This window comes from Perca flavescens, chromosome 2 (assembly GCF_004354835.1).
Source record: "Perca flavescens isolate YP-PL-M2 chromosome 2, PFLA_1.0, whole genome shotgun sequence".
Lineage (NCBI taxonomy): Eukaryota > Metazoa > Chordata > Actinopteri > Perciformes > Percidae > Perca > Perca flavescens.
In genome coordinates, this window is record NC_041332.1 from 10,954,099 (window position 1) to 10,967,928 (window position 13,830).

Here is a 13,830-nt window from a genome sequence, read left to right on the forward strand (position 1 = left end):
CTTAACATGTGGTTTGTAAATGTTATAAAGGGATGTAGCAGATCCCTGTGTTTCTCTGGTGCTAAAGGATAAGTGCAGGGGCGATTCTAGGATCAGACCTTTAGGGGGGCTCAGCCCCTAATGAGAATGTGACACGGATACAGTGCCTTGCAAACAGAGCTGTATAGTAACAAAGTAGAACTACTTCACTACTCAAGTACTAAAGGGCTGTATCTGTACTCTACTGGAGTATTATTTTTTTCTCCTACTTCCACTTTTACTTGAGTACATATTTTGGATGAGTTTAATACTTTTACTCCGATACATTTTTTATGTGCTGCATCGTTACTCGTTACTGTTGTGAATGCCTCACGCTACGGAGACTGTGTAGTCACGGCTACGTTAGTTACGTACAATAATTACGTAAGAGATCCCCGAGATCGCGTCATGTTTCTTTTCATTTTGGTTGCCTGTTGAGAAGTCAGAGACAATGTAAGTTTGTAATCTTTCTATTTAGCTGTTGTTGCAGCAGATGAAGCTAGTCCTGAGTTGTTTCAGTCTGCAGTGAGTACTGGATGTTAACCGTTGCCCCCTGTGATGCTGATCAGAATGATCTGATTTTGCTACCTTGTTAGCTAACTTTCCTGTACATCGCACATTTTATTTCAGTATTTGTTAATAAGGGATTAATAACCCATATATATCAGATAATGGTAGTTATCTCGAACAACAAAGTCAGTTAACGTTTTTTGACACTGTTAACACTATGATGGAACTAAACCTGACACTTTATAAGTCACAGTAATAACGACCAATTTGACACAATGTTCTCACATTCAGCAATTTTAGTTGCTTACGTTTCAATTTGGGTTCTAATCTGCGCCATGAAATTACCAAATTCTTCTCTGGGGACTACCAGCGTTAAACTTCACAACCGCACTCCTGCTCTCCCTCTGACAGATTACATAGAGCGAGAATCAGCCAAAGGCGGGAGTCTGGCACAACCACCTCCGATTGGCCAACACTACGGTTCTGTTGACCCTTTCCGTGACGGGGGTTACAGGTGCAAAGGATTGGCGACATACACACAGGATATTAAGCCCTTTGAACCTGTCATTCTTAGTCCTCTGTTACTAGCAGACACATTTGCAAACTCTAATTTGAAGCACTAAAATTGATTTCAAATTTTTAGGGTGGCTGAGATGAGACCTGAGATGGGCATCACTCACAGTAGCAAAATATTATATATGATATGATCAATAAAATTCACTTAAGACAACCTGAGCTTCCGCCTTCCCTTTACAGGATTTTTTGGATGCAACAAATCACCACTGTTCCCAGTCATTATGATGTCATCATAACAGTAAATTACTCCTACTCAGTCATTACAGTTAGTCATGATGAGTGGGTTGCCATGGTCCATCATACTTATCCTTATAAATCCTCTGCGGGTGGAAAAACCCTTCGTTTTCAGGACCAAACCGAGGTTTCCCTTCGTATTCCAACTCTCTCTGGTTTGGAAGGAAAGGAGGGAAAGAGGATTTTATGTGAGAAAGGATTATTTTCATAGTGTCTGTGCCTACGTACAGATAATATTACTTCTACTTTTATCCACTGATGTGTTACTATATATATATATATATATTATATTATATATACAGTGTATATATATATATATATATATATATATATATATATATATATATATATATATATATTGTAACACATCAGTGGATATAAAATGTATGTGTTACAATCAGAATGAATAATCAAAGTATTAATAATAACAATAAAACATGCCGAAAACAGTCACATGCAGCAAAAATGAGCTTAAACATACAAACACTTTTAGTAGAACGTAGTTAAGGGAAACCCGTTGAAGCCTGCTGGTCATGTAGAACAGATTGTGACTTTCTGGAACACTTTCAGGAAAAGCCTCACTCCAAGATCATAATCAAATGGACAGTAGACCATAAAATGCGTTTTATTTTCAACCTTAACCAGATCAAAGAAGAGTCATGGTTAAAGTTAAATGTGTAATTCATACTGAATAAGGACCAGTTTTCTTTCATTTAATATTTCTGAATGAAAATACCTTCTCAGGTACAAAGCAACTCAGTACATTTAGTCAAGTACTGTACTAAACTGCAATTTTGAAGTAAGATCAAGGAAGTGACAGCTTCTATCCTCCTCTAGAACTAAATGGGGGCGGTGAGTTTCAGCAATCACAAAATGTGTCAGGTTATGGCTGACATAATGACTTTAAATACTTTACTCTCTCAGTTTTATGTTCTCTCAGGATTAAGTAAGAGTTCTTCTGCTTCTGTCCTTTCCTCTTTATAAACATCTCATGTCCAGAGGCAGTTATTTCAACACTACTGTATTTTACATGGCACCCATCCAGTATCATTTTATGATTTTATGACCATTTTATGGCTATCCAGAAGCTAGAGCTGTAGCTCTATTCTGCCTAAATCAATTTGCGCTCTATGTTAATTACCCTGAACAGCGTTATAGATTTTTGGTGGAGAGACATCACGCGGAGGTAGGAGTAATCTTCACCTGGTGTATGTTTTATTTGTAGTTTACACCAGACCAACAACGCAGTTCAGGCTGGTTTTGATGAGGTTGTGAAAAGAATAACGAAGTCTATCTCTGCTTTTAAAACAGGAAGCCCCTCCTACATGACAAAGCAAAGTTAGTTCAAAATCAATTAAGACTACAAATAACATTTCTATAAAAACAAACAATAAAAACATCTAATCATTATTGTTATTGTCCCAACATACACACATATAAAACAATGAAAACCCTCCCTGTGTACATCAACCCACATGGCACAGTCTGGCTCCCCTCTACTTGTGCGTGTGTGTGTATGACAAATGTATGTTCAGTTAACTCCCATGTGTTCACTATGCTATCTCATAGCCTTAGGCCTTAAGCTACATAATGCAATGGGCAGTGTGCAACCTCTTCTTATAGTGAACTGGGTTAGTGACTGACATGATTTACACAGTCAAAAGCTGTTTATGAGGTCTATAATAAAATATGTTCATTATGTTCTGTACTGCCTGTTGGTTATCACGATCTTCCAGTGGATTCTGCATTGGGATAGAAACTTCCATGTGTTCTGTATCAGAGTAGAAGCACATGAAGACATTCATAGGAGCAGGTTCAGCTTCTTTCCTCCTTCCTGTGAGCTTGAGCTAAATATTCTGTAATCTCAACATCTCTTTGATTCATACTTATAGGTATCCTTTACATATTTGAACGTCAAAAATGGGACCTGTATGTTCAGAATTGCTAATAGCTTATAATTACATCAAGGGTATGCTGTATTGAGTTCCAGGCAGCCTTATATGAAGATACTTTCTGTGGTTGAAAAGCTTAATATATACTGAGTGTGTTATATGTAAATGTTAAACACTATTGACTAAATCTCATTTTATTGCATATGCATTACGCTGTAACCCAATTTTTTACGTTTATTTAATTGACTACATGTTCATCTGAGGGTACAAATGATCTTTGACCTTTTTTTGGGGGGGCTGATGAAACCCAAACCAAAGACTGGCACCAAGCTGAAAACAAGTCCAAGGGAAAGCAGACAGCTAGGAGTTATACAAGGCTTTCACTCAACAGCTCGGTATTCAAATACAGAGCTGTACATTATGTTAAACGTTGAATGGGAACAACCGGACAAAAAAAACCTTCACAACATGATTAACACATGACAGATTTTGTCCCAGACAGCCAGACTTTACCAAAGTTAATAAAAGGCAATTAAATGTTGGACAGTACAACCAACATAAAGACATTAGTTGACCTTGTCTGGCCAATAAAGGCAAGAACCCATATAGACCCTCAAAGGGATTAAAGCTTTCATCTGCCAATCATGTGTGACTGACAGCCGGTTGCTGGGAGAAACTGGGAAAAGTAGGTAGGCATCATGGGAAGTGATAATAGACTTTAGCATTACAGTAAACGGCCTCACATCTTCTCACGGGGCAACACAAAAAGGTTAAAAGCTGAGTGTGGGGGGCTAATTAGAGTTGTAGGGTGCTGTTTTGTTACTGTTGCAGGCTGACGGATAATTATATTTTGAGCTCAAGAATGCCGGCTTTGTGGACAAAAAGAGTGACTGACTGAAACCTTAAGAGCACATTTAAGTTGCCTGTGTGTGACAGGAAGCACTGTCTGCATTAGTGAAGATCTGGAAGTCTCACAGTTGGTGACAGTGTGAGATTTAGTGCCATCCATGCCTGGAAGCAGCCCATCAGGCTTGGTAAACCAGGATTATTCACTAGTGCCGTTGGTCTGTCCGCTGGGAACAAGGCTTTATTTTAATGTCGAGAGCACTAAGCCTGGGATTTGTCCATGTTCCCACTGAGTGAGTCTTGAGGAGGACACTTGAGGTTATAGATTGTCGTCCCTGGAAGGAAGTGGGGCGCAGGGGCTGAGACCTGGACGGCGAATAATCCTTTTAACAAGTGGATCACCCACAAACCAGAAAGTCCGCACCCAGCAATCTTTATCTGGATGTACAGAACAGATACACAAATCATCAGGGGTTTATCTCTCAACCAAGCCAGTCTGAGCTCCTAAGCGCTGACTTGGTTCTCAGTGGTGTGGTTCCATCTAAAGTATCTTAATATTCAGTATGGTCTAGGCCAGCGGTTCCCAAAAGTGCCGGCCCAAAATTTTTTTGAATGTGATAGATGTGATTTCCTGTATTCTGGTGCATTTTTGGGATGGACAGCTTCAGAAAGGGCAATACCTAAATTTGTTCAGATTCATAGCCTTTTGCTTTTTGACTTAATAAGGTAGTGACTTCACACAACTACTTGGGCTTCAGGGCCAAACAACACATTCAATCCCACAGGACTTTATGTTCTCTATTTATCCTAATAGGGATGCATATTTAGATTTTTTGTCCTGACCAATAGCCCGCCCGTGTTAACCGCTTATTAACCGTTAACAATCAGCCGACTAAGTCCATGTCCACCTTTCTGGGAGAGTTAGCAACCACATCAATTAGTTTAGCTGCGTGGTTGTCAGCTGTGGGTTTGCCGGACATACACTGTGTTAGTAGGAAGTAGGGCTGGGCGATATGCCCTCAAAAAAATCCCTGATTTTTTTCACAAAAAATCTGATTCATGATTTAAATCGATTCTTCCCCCCTACTTAAAATCAATCTGCAGATGACAAATAAATGAAAAGATCATACACACACACACACACACACACACACACACACACACACACACACACACACACACACACACACACACACACGGGACATGTATACCATTATGATTATTCATGCCAATTTTATGCAAATTCATTTGAGTGTTTTCCCTACCATTGTATTGGGGGGGCGCCCTCCGTAAAAGAATGACAAAATCATATGCTATGTATTCAACTAATTATATAATTATGCTATCAACAACAACTAAACGGATGTGTAAAGATAAAGCAGTTTTCACACATACAGGTAATTCACTTCTCCTTCCTCAGTAAAAGTTCAATTCATTTTGACTTTAGTTGTTTAGTAGTTTGACTTGCTCCTGTTTTCACCTGTTGCTGAGTAACGTACATTAACATGCCATGGTCTCATGAGTGTAGCATACCTGTAGCAAGCTCCATCGTAGTAACTAGCGGTAAAAAAAAAAAAAAAAAAAAAAAACATTGAAGAAGAGCTCCGTGTTATAAAGCGGCAATTGCTAGTTGTTTAAGCCGCTACAGACCTCCGTCACAGCTCGGTCGTATCAGCGGGTTAATGGCGCGTTCTAGTAGATGTGTTGAGCTGCAACCGAGTTCCTCAACAGCTGACGGTGCTCCATGGTGCTCCGTCCAATACTCGCTCCGTCAGGTCAGCGGTAGTTAAATGGTTCAGTTATTCGAGAATAGGTGACTTTGAGCCGGGTAGAGAGCACCATGTGTTGCCGGTCATTTCGGCGGAGATTACGGTTAAGTAAGTAATGAAACGACTAGTTAAGAAAATAACTAATATTAGCCGCTGTCGCTGCCATATTGTTTGTCTATCTCCATGGCAAACGCGCGGGGGGAGGGCTGGGCCCATTCTGAACTAGATGGGACCGTCGGCGAATGTTAAGGAGAAAAAACAACACTCGATTGGGGGCTCCCTGGTGGCCCCAAGCAGCCGCTTAGTTCGCTTATGCCTCGGGCCGGCTCTGGTTCCCAACCTTTTTGGACTGAGATACCCCCACAGCCCTGTTAGATGAACTTGCTTACCCCTTCATCAATTCCCAATGTGTTCTAAATGTTTCAACCGTTTATCAGTTACTTTTAGCTAACGATTTGAACTGTTTAGTCAGTACTTTTGATTACCATTACAGCCGCCTAGGCAATGCTTTTAGCAATTTATTTCTAACATTTATTCATTACTTTTAGCTACCTGTTTAAACTTCTGTGTTCAGGTGTTAACAGCTGATATATTATTTTAATGAAATCATGATTTCCATTAAGAAAAAAAAAAATGAGTGAGCTGCTCCACATGTTGCGAAGTACCCCGTGGTACTAGACAAAGTGCCGGTTGGGAATCACCGGTCTAGACAGACTCTATATCAAATGTTTGATGACATAACTTCTGTTGTGATTTGGTGATAAAAATCAACTTGACTTTATTTTCAGAGTTAGGGGTTTGACTCTTGCTGGAGCCACACATATTTACAAATCTGTTAACACATAGGACTGGATGTTGTCATCCAATAATGGCAGGGTTGGGAGTTCAATCCTTGGCTTCTCTTGTCCATGCGTCCTTGAGCAAGACACCAAACCCCAAGTTGCTCCAGATGGCCAGGCCAAAGCCTTGCATGGCAACTCTGCCGACATCGGTGTGTGTGTGAATGGGTAAATGAGAGGCAAAATTGTAAAGCTCTTTGTCCATTAATTTGAATTTGCTCAGCGAGTCACTCTGGCATTGAGTAATGATGCTCATTAACTATGCCCTTGTAGCTGTGCTGCACCAATCACATCTGCGTATCTGATATAGGCGGGCCAGAGGCGAGCTAAACAGATGACAACAGTTTAATCTACCAGTTAGCTCTGCTGGTAGCTAAGCATATGGGGCTCTGGATACGTCACCCAGTGTATTGTTGTGATTGGTCGTAGTGTTATTCAATTGCGTGCAGTGAGATTTTCAAATGCATGCTTGGTGCTGCCCCTCGAGTTGGGCCATTTTCATTACTCAGTGCCAGACCCTTAATCTTTCGGATTTGGGTCTGGGTTTATTTAAATTTAAAGATTTGTTCATGTGTCATGTACTGAGCATTTCTAGTTTAATTCCTACTGTCATTTAATGCTTTATTGTTTTTTAAAAGTGACCTCCATGCTATATACTGTAATCCTGTCCTTTGTTATGCTTTAGTGTGCTAATTCTGTTCTTTTCTCTGTTCTAATGATATTGCAATAGGTTGCAGAACAACATGCCTGGTGCTGGCAGGCATCACTGTAATGCTTAAGGACGCACAGCAGGATGGAGACTTGCGTCGATGGTTCTTCAACCTGGCTCTTCATCGACCTAACCACAAGGCCTGACTGGCCCACGTGTCCTCGCAGAGAACCTCCTATTTAAGGTCTGACCTCTACAACCTTATTTGTTGTGCATGGGATTTCTTTAGATAAAAGTGTCAGCTCCTATATTCTATAAAAAGGTATAGGATCTGGCTTATTAAACTAGTATTCTGAGCCCAGCACAGAAAGAAACTCCAGTGCAGAGCACAGAAAGAAAGGCAAGAGTGAGTAATCCAAATCAGATTAGCCTGTGGTTCATTCTGCAATCGCTGCCTCCAAACTCACATTTCTTTAGACCAATGGATATTGGCATCCAGGGACTGGAGGCCATAATCACAGGGCATGGATGTGCACCAAGCCGTTGGCCAACTGAGATATTTCATTACTGATCCAGTAACCATCATTCAGTGTGCGTGTGTGCATGCGTGTGTGTGTAAGGCTAAAGGGTAACGTTGGTTCCAGCCTGTTTCCCATTTCCCCTCAATCAGAAGAACCTCTGGTCCAATTTCACCCTCCCCTTCCTTCCACCCCCCCATCTTCAGCTAATTAGGGTTCCAGATCACTGCCACATGCATGTGGGCTGACAGCTGTGTGTGTGTGTGTGTGTGTGTGTGTGTGTGTGTGTGTGTGTGTGTGTGTGTGTGTGTGTGTGTGTGTGTCCATCTCAGGGGGTCAAGGAGATGTTCCTTGCCTCACCAGCTATTAAAAGGCTGACCCCAAATTTAGTATCAGATTGCCAAATGTTTTCCATATGGTCTTTCCATATCAATCCAGAGCTCATTGGCTGAAGTTCTGGTTTGGCTCCAGTCCTCCGTCTCTCACCCAACTGCAGAAACACAATGACATATAGCACACAAACGGATGACCTCATGTCTGGTAATGTTTTTCAGACATTTCCCTCAGATTTGTAACGCTTACTGAGTAGCCTGTTCGCTTTCAACCCAGCTACCAATTAGCCTGCCTGCAAAAACATACATTCTATGGTTTTTGGTTTGATTTATAGTCCTGCTGTGAGAGAAGAAATATCAGGGTGAAATCACAGTTTTAGCCAAAAGTTTAGCCAAAAACAAAATGTGCTGAAATGATTTGGAACTGGACAGGGGCAGCTGTATGTGTATTAATAAAATTTACTGTATATCCATCACAGCCAGAGTTTTATTCCTGTAATTTACTTTTAAATACAAGAACATGATCTAACTGTTTTGTTACTTAAATTATTATGCCAGTGTTAGAGGAGGTTTTAGCTCGTTAACTACAAATTCTGATTACTGCTTTTTTGCTGATCAGTTCCATTTTCATGGTTTACAGTTTTAGACTTTTGGAGTTATTATCCTTGTACTTCCGATATCTATTGGTTTCCATTTATTTATGTACAGTTTGAAAACCAATGACCAGATTTGAGACTTGCTTCAGTTGTGCACTGCATTACATGTTCCCTGAAAAGGTTTCACATCTCAAGCTACTTTCAAGAAGATTCATCTTGAAAAATTGACAAAAATTGGTGTTGAAAAGACTAACTTTATATGTTTTGTAATTTTATTTTTACTTTGGCATGTGTACCGTTTTATAAAATACTTGTGATTTGATTAGCTTAATGACTCAGACTTTCTCTTGGATTTAGTTTTTTATTACAGTTTTGACAAACGTAATTTTAATAATTGAAATACCAGTACATACATTTTAATTAATGTGTATGTGTGTGTGTGTGTGTGTGTGTGTGTGTGTGTGTGTGTGTGTGTGTGTATATATAGTGGCTTAAACCAATGCTGGTGTACTAGAGGGTTTTCTGAAGTTCATGTAGCCATGTGTATACTGTGCTGCAGATGCACGCATGCAGACACATGTACATTAGTTAGTTACATGCCATTTTAAATGCATACACATGTGCATGTATGTTTCTACAAGCACCTCTGCATATGTCAGGACTTTATCATCGCCAGACTCACAGTCCCCAAGCAAAGCTGACCAGTCTGTGCTGCACACAGTAATCATTCAGTGAAGGAAAATCTCCATTGCTGTCTCTCCCACCCACTCGCTCCCCCGGCCAGTCTCCTCTGGTGGGTTTTGTTGGCCTCACGGCAAACAAACCCCCTCTATAAATCACACAGTTTTAGCAGCATGGTCAGCAACAGCATGGAATATTATTCTTAACTGCAGCCACTTATGGTAAATCTAAGTGCTGTTTAAAGGTGGGATGAGGACTGAGTGTGCTGTGTTTGAAGGCGAAAGGCAGAGGCAACAGTTGCAATTTCAGTATTGTTCCATGTAAACTAAACAGACTTTTTTTGTCAGGAGTAAGCAGGGGTTTTGGACTGGGGGGAAATAGGACTGAGTACTCAAGGCCCTCATGTGAGAAGGGCCCAAAAAGATGCTGGAATGAATAGCTGTGGATACAGGGCCCAGAATTTTGTGCTACGCCCCTGAGAGTTAGAGTAGATTGAGACCTCATGTAATATGTTAATAGCAAGCTTTAGAGGTCATGGTAGGAAGATATTTTACTAGCTGTTTCCCCCCTGTTTCCAGTGTTTATGCTAAGCTAAGCAGACTTTTTCCTGAGTCTAACTCATATCTTCTCTTCTAACTCTCTGCAAGAAAGCAACACAATTATATAAAATATCTAACTATTCCTTTCAAGGTGAGATTGTTTTGTTAACCATGAGGGAATATTCTTTATATATGAGAAGTTTATGTAACCTTCCAGCTGTGTGTAATAATTTGAAACACTGATGATGCATAGGGATGAGGATGAGGATTCCCCATGGCCCTGATGTAATGCCTTTTAACTGTTATTTATGCTTTGAGAAACTCTATTAGCTGTCAGTATGCCTCAACAAGAAATCTAATCTTGTTCCTTGCCTTTGCTGCATTACAGATGTCTTCATCCTAGCAGATAGACGCTATAATCACAGATTGAGCAGCAGCCGAGACATCTTTTGGCATCCCACTCTCTGCCAAAAAAAAGGGAGCAGAGTGCAAAGAAATTTAACTGAGTGGGTGGGTGGGGTCTATTTGATTTATCATCGCTGCAACGAGCCAGAGCTGTTCTGTTTGGTCAGGAACGCAACCCAACCCTGTCTGATTGCTCCCATGCTGCAGGTGTGGTCTGGTCTAACCTTTTTTTTTTTTTTTTTTTTTTTTAACCAGGGCAGTCAATTAAGAACTAATAATAACATTCTGGCAAGAAGCAATTGTTGAAGTACGGGACAAAGAAAATAGACAAAAGGATTACCGTTGGCTGAAACTGGATGGATTTTAAGACAAAAAATATTTTTTGAAAATATAACACCATCGACAAAGATACAGTCAAGAGCAATGAAAGAAATTCGATAGAAAAGAGAAATGAAATTGTCCACTGTAAGTTTTTCTTCTCAAATTATTTGAAACTCCTTGAATTTGGAGACAAGTGTGAACTGGACAAAAAGGAACTAAGGGAGTTTTTTACTGGGTAATGTTGGCAGGATGGGGCAAGGCAATGGATAACCATTTCTTCTGGATTTGAATGTTCCGAGACGCAGATATTCATAATTAAAAAAAACTGTTGTCTCCAAGCAGTTCCCATCAGGAGTCGGTGGAAAAATGTATTTATATAATATTGTTTGATTGATTGATATATTTATTTACATGTCATGCCACTAAGTGGCCCATCCCACACGGAATTACATGACACCAATACAACAGTAATTAAAAAGTAGTTGAAAAATAAAAGCAATAAAAATAAAAAAAACTGTCACTTCCAGACAGACAGAGAATCATCGATACAAAGCAGTCTTCCTTTTAGCCCATGCTTGTTCTAAATAGTCCGCAAATAAAAAATGTTTCATGTTCGAACAACCAAACTAACAGATCTATAGCTATGGAGCTAAATCGGGGCCAAATGTTTTGTTCATTCGAAAAAAGTATATATAGTTGAAAAAATAAAGCTTGAAATTGAAAATTTAAGTTTTGGTCAAAACTTGGAAAAAATAAAACCATGTATTTGAACTAAAAATAAGTGTACCAATTTTTCTTTCAGTTTGAATAAAATATAGATTCAATTCTGGAATTATTTTGAATAAATTATAAATTTTCATTTTTCACTTTTATATTTGTTTTCAGTTCCACATTTCATGTTTTCAGATTCAAAAGTTATTTTTTTTTGACTTCAAATCTTTTTTACGGCTTCAAATCTTTTTTTTTTTCGGTTTCAGATCTGTTTTTCACTTTCAGATATTTTTTTTTTCGGTTTGAGACTTTTGGCCCTGATTTGGCGTGGGGGCGTGGCTTCAACTCAGAGGGGCGTGGCATTATGAGTGACAGCCTATCAAAGAAGGCAGAAGACCCCTCTTTCATGTTGACTTCAGGAAATGGTGTTACTGTGAGAACTATGACTGAATGCTTTCTATCCACTATATACATGTGATTTTTACTTAAACTGATGCCAGTGACAAAGTTCCATTTAAAAAATGTTTTGGACAACAAATGGTACCAATTACATTATAAGAGCAATAAACTGTGCCAGATTGTGCAGTTCAGCAGGAACAATGACTTCTCCCACTTCCATGTATGACTTATAGCACCACAGTATTCACTGGCACCAGCCCACAGGTAGGACATGTGAAAGATATTAGCATTTTTGAATAGATACTTTGACGTTATCCCCTCAGTGGCATTTTTTTTTTGTGATTAACACATAAAAGGAAAATAGGTGGACAGCTGGACAAAGCTGGCAATCAAGCATCGCTAGCACTAAAGTTAGCATTAACTAACGTTAGCTTCACACTAGCTGGTGTTTTTACACTAATTTCAGTGTCCAGCTCAAGTTTTTTTACTTTTTAACGTGTATTGGTCTTTGTTAACCTCGGTTTGTCAGAATGACCATAACTTGACACTGGCTGCAGTGAAGAAGGTCTCCTTTTATAGAGTAGACAAATATGACTTTACATTAATGCTCTGGCCTGATAAATTACGTTTTACACTATAACGTTACATGTAACAGCATGACAGTTATGCCTTACAAAATATGCCAAGTGGGCAAACTTTGAAGGCTTCTACCACAGCCTAACTTAAGTATCAGAATACACTAACTTGTCTTTTTTGTATTTGTATGTCTTACTGTCTGTTTTCTGGACGGTGTGTGTCCGTAATAAAAGCTTTGATTGATTGATTGATTAACAAAGCGGACCAGGACAAGTTATGTTGTTTAAACTAACCATGAAAAGGTAACACTAGCAATGTTAGTTATCTATAATGTTTTACATTTATAAGGCTGTACGGCTGCAGGCAGCCACTGTCGAGTTATGGTCATTCTGACAAACAGAGGTTAACAAAGACCACTACACGTTAAAGTCAAAAACTTGAGCTGGACACTAAAATTGGTGTAAAAACACCAGCTAGTGTGAAGCTAACGTTAGTTAATGCTAACTTTTGTGCTAGCGATGCTTCATTTCCAGCTGTCCACCTATTTTCCCTTTATGTGTTAATGACAAAAAAAATGCCACTGCGGGGATAATGTCCCAAAGTATCTATTCAAAAAGGCTAATATCTTTCACATGTCTTACCTGTGGGCTGCGCCAGCAGGTTGCCTTGGCGGAGCGGACGCTATGCTGACTGCCGAGTGAATACTGTGGTGCTACATTCAATGTCATACATGGAAGTGGGAGAAGTCATTGTTCCTGCCGAACTGCACAATCAGTTTATTGCTCTTATAGTGTAATTGGTACCATGTGTTGTCCAATACAATTTTTTAAATGGAACTTTGTCACTTGCATCAGTTTATTAAGTAAACATCACATGTATATAGTGGATAGAAAGCATTCAGTCATAGTTCTCACAGTAACACCATTTCCTGAAGTCAACATGACAGAGGAGTCTTCTGCCTGCGTTGTTAGGCTGTCACTCATAATACCACGCCCCTCTGAGTTGAAGCCACGCCCCCCACGCAAAATCAGGGCCAAAAGTCTGAAACCGAAAAAAAATTATCTGAAAGTGAAAAACAGATCTGAAAACGAAAAAAAAAGATTTGAAACCGAAAAAAAAAAAAAAGATTTGAAGGTGTAAAAAAAAATAGTTTTGAATCTGAAAACATGAAATGTGGAACTGAAAACAAATATTAAAGTGAAAAATGAAAATTTATAATTTATTCAAAATAATTCCAGAATTTAATCTATATTTTATTCAAACTGAAAGAAAAATTGGTACACTTATTTTAAGTTTGAATACATGGTTTTATTTTTTCCAAGTTTTGACCAAAACTTAAATTTTCAATTTCAAGCTTTATTTTTTCAACTATATATATTTTTTTCAAATGAACAAAACATTTGGCCCTGATTTAGCTCC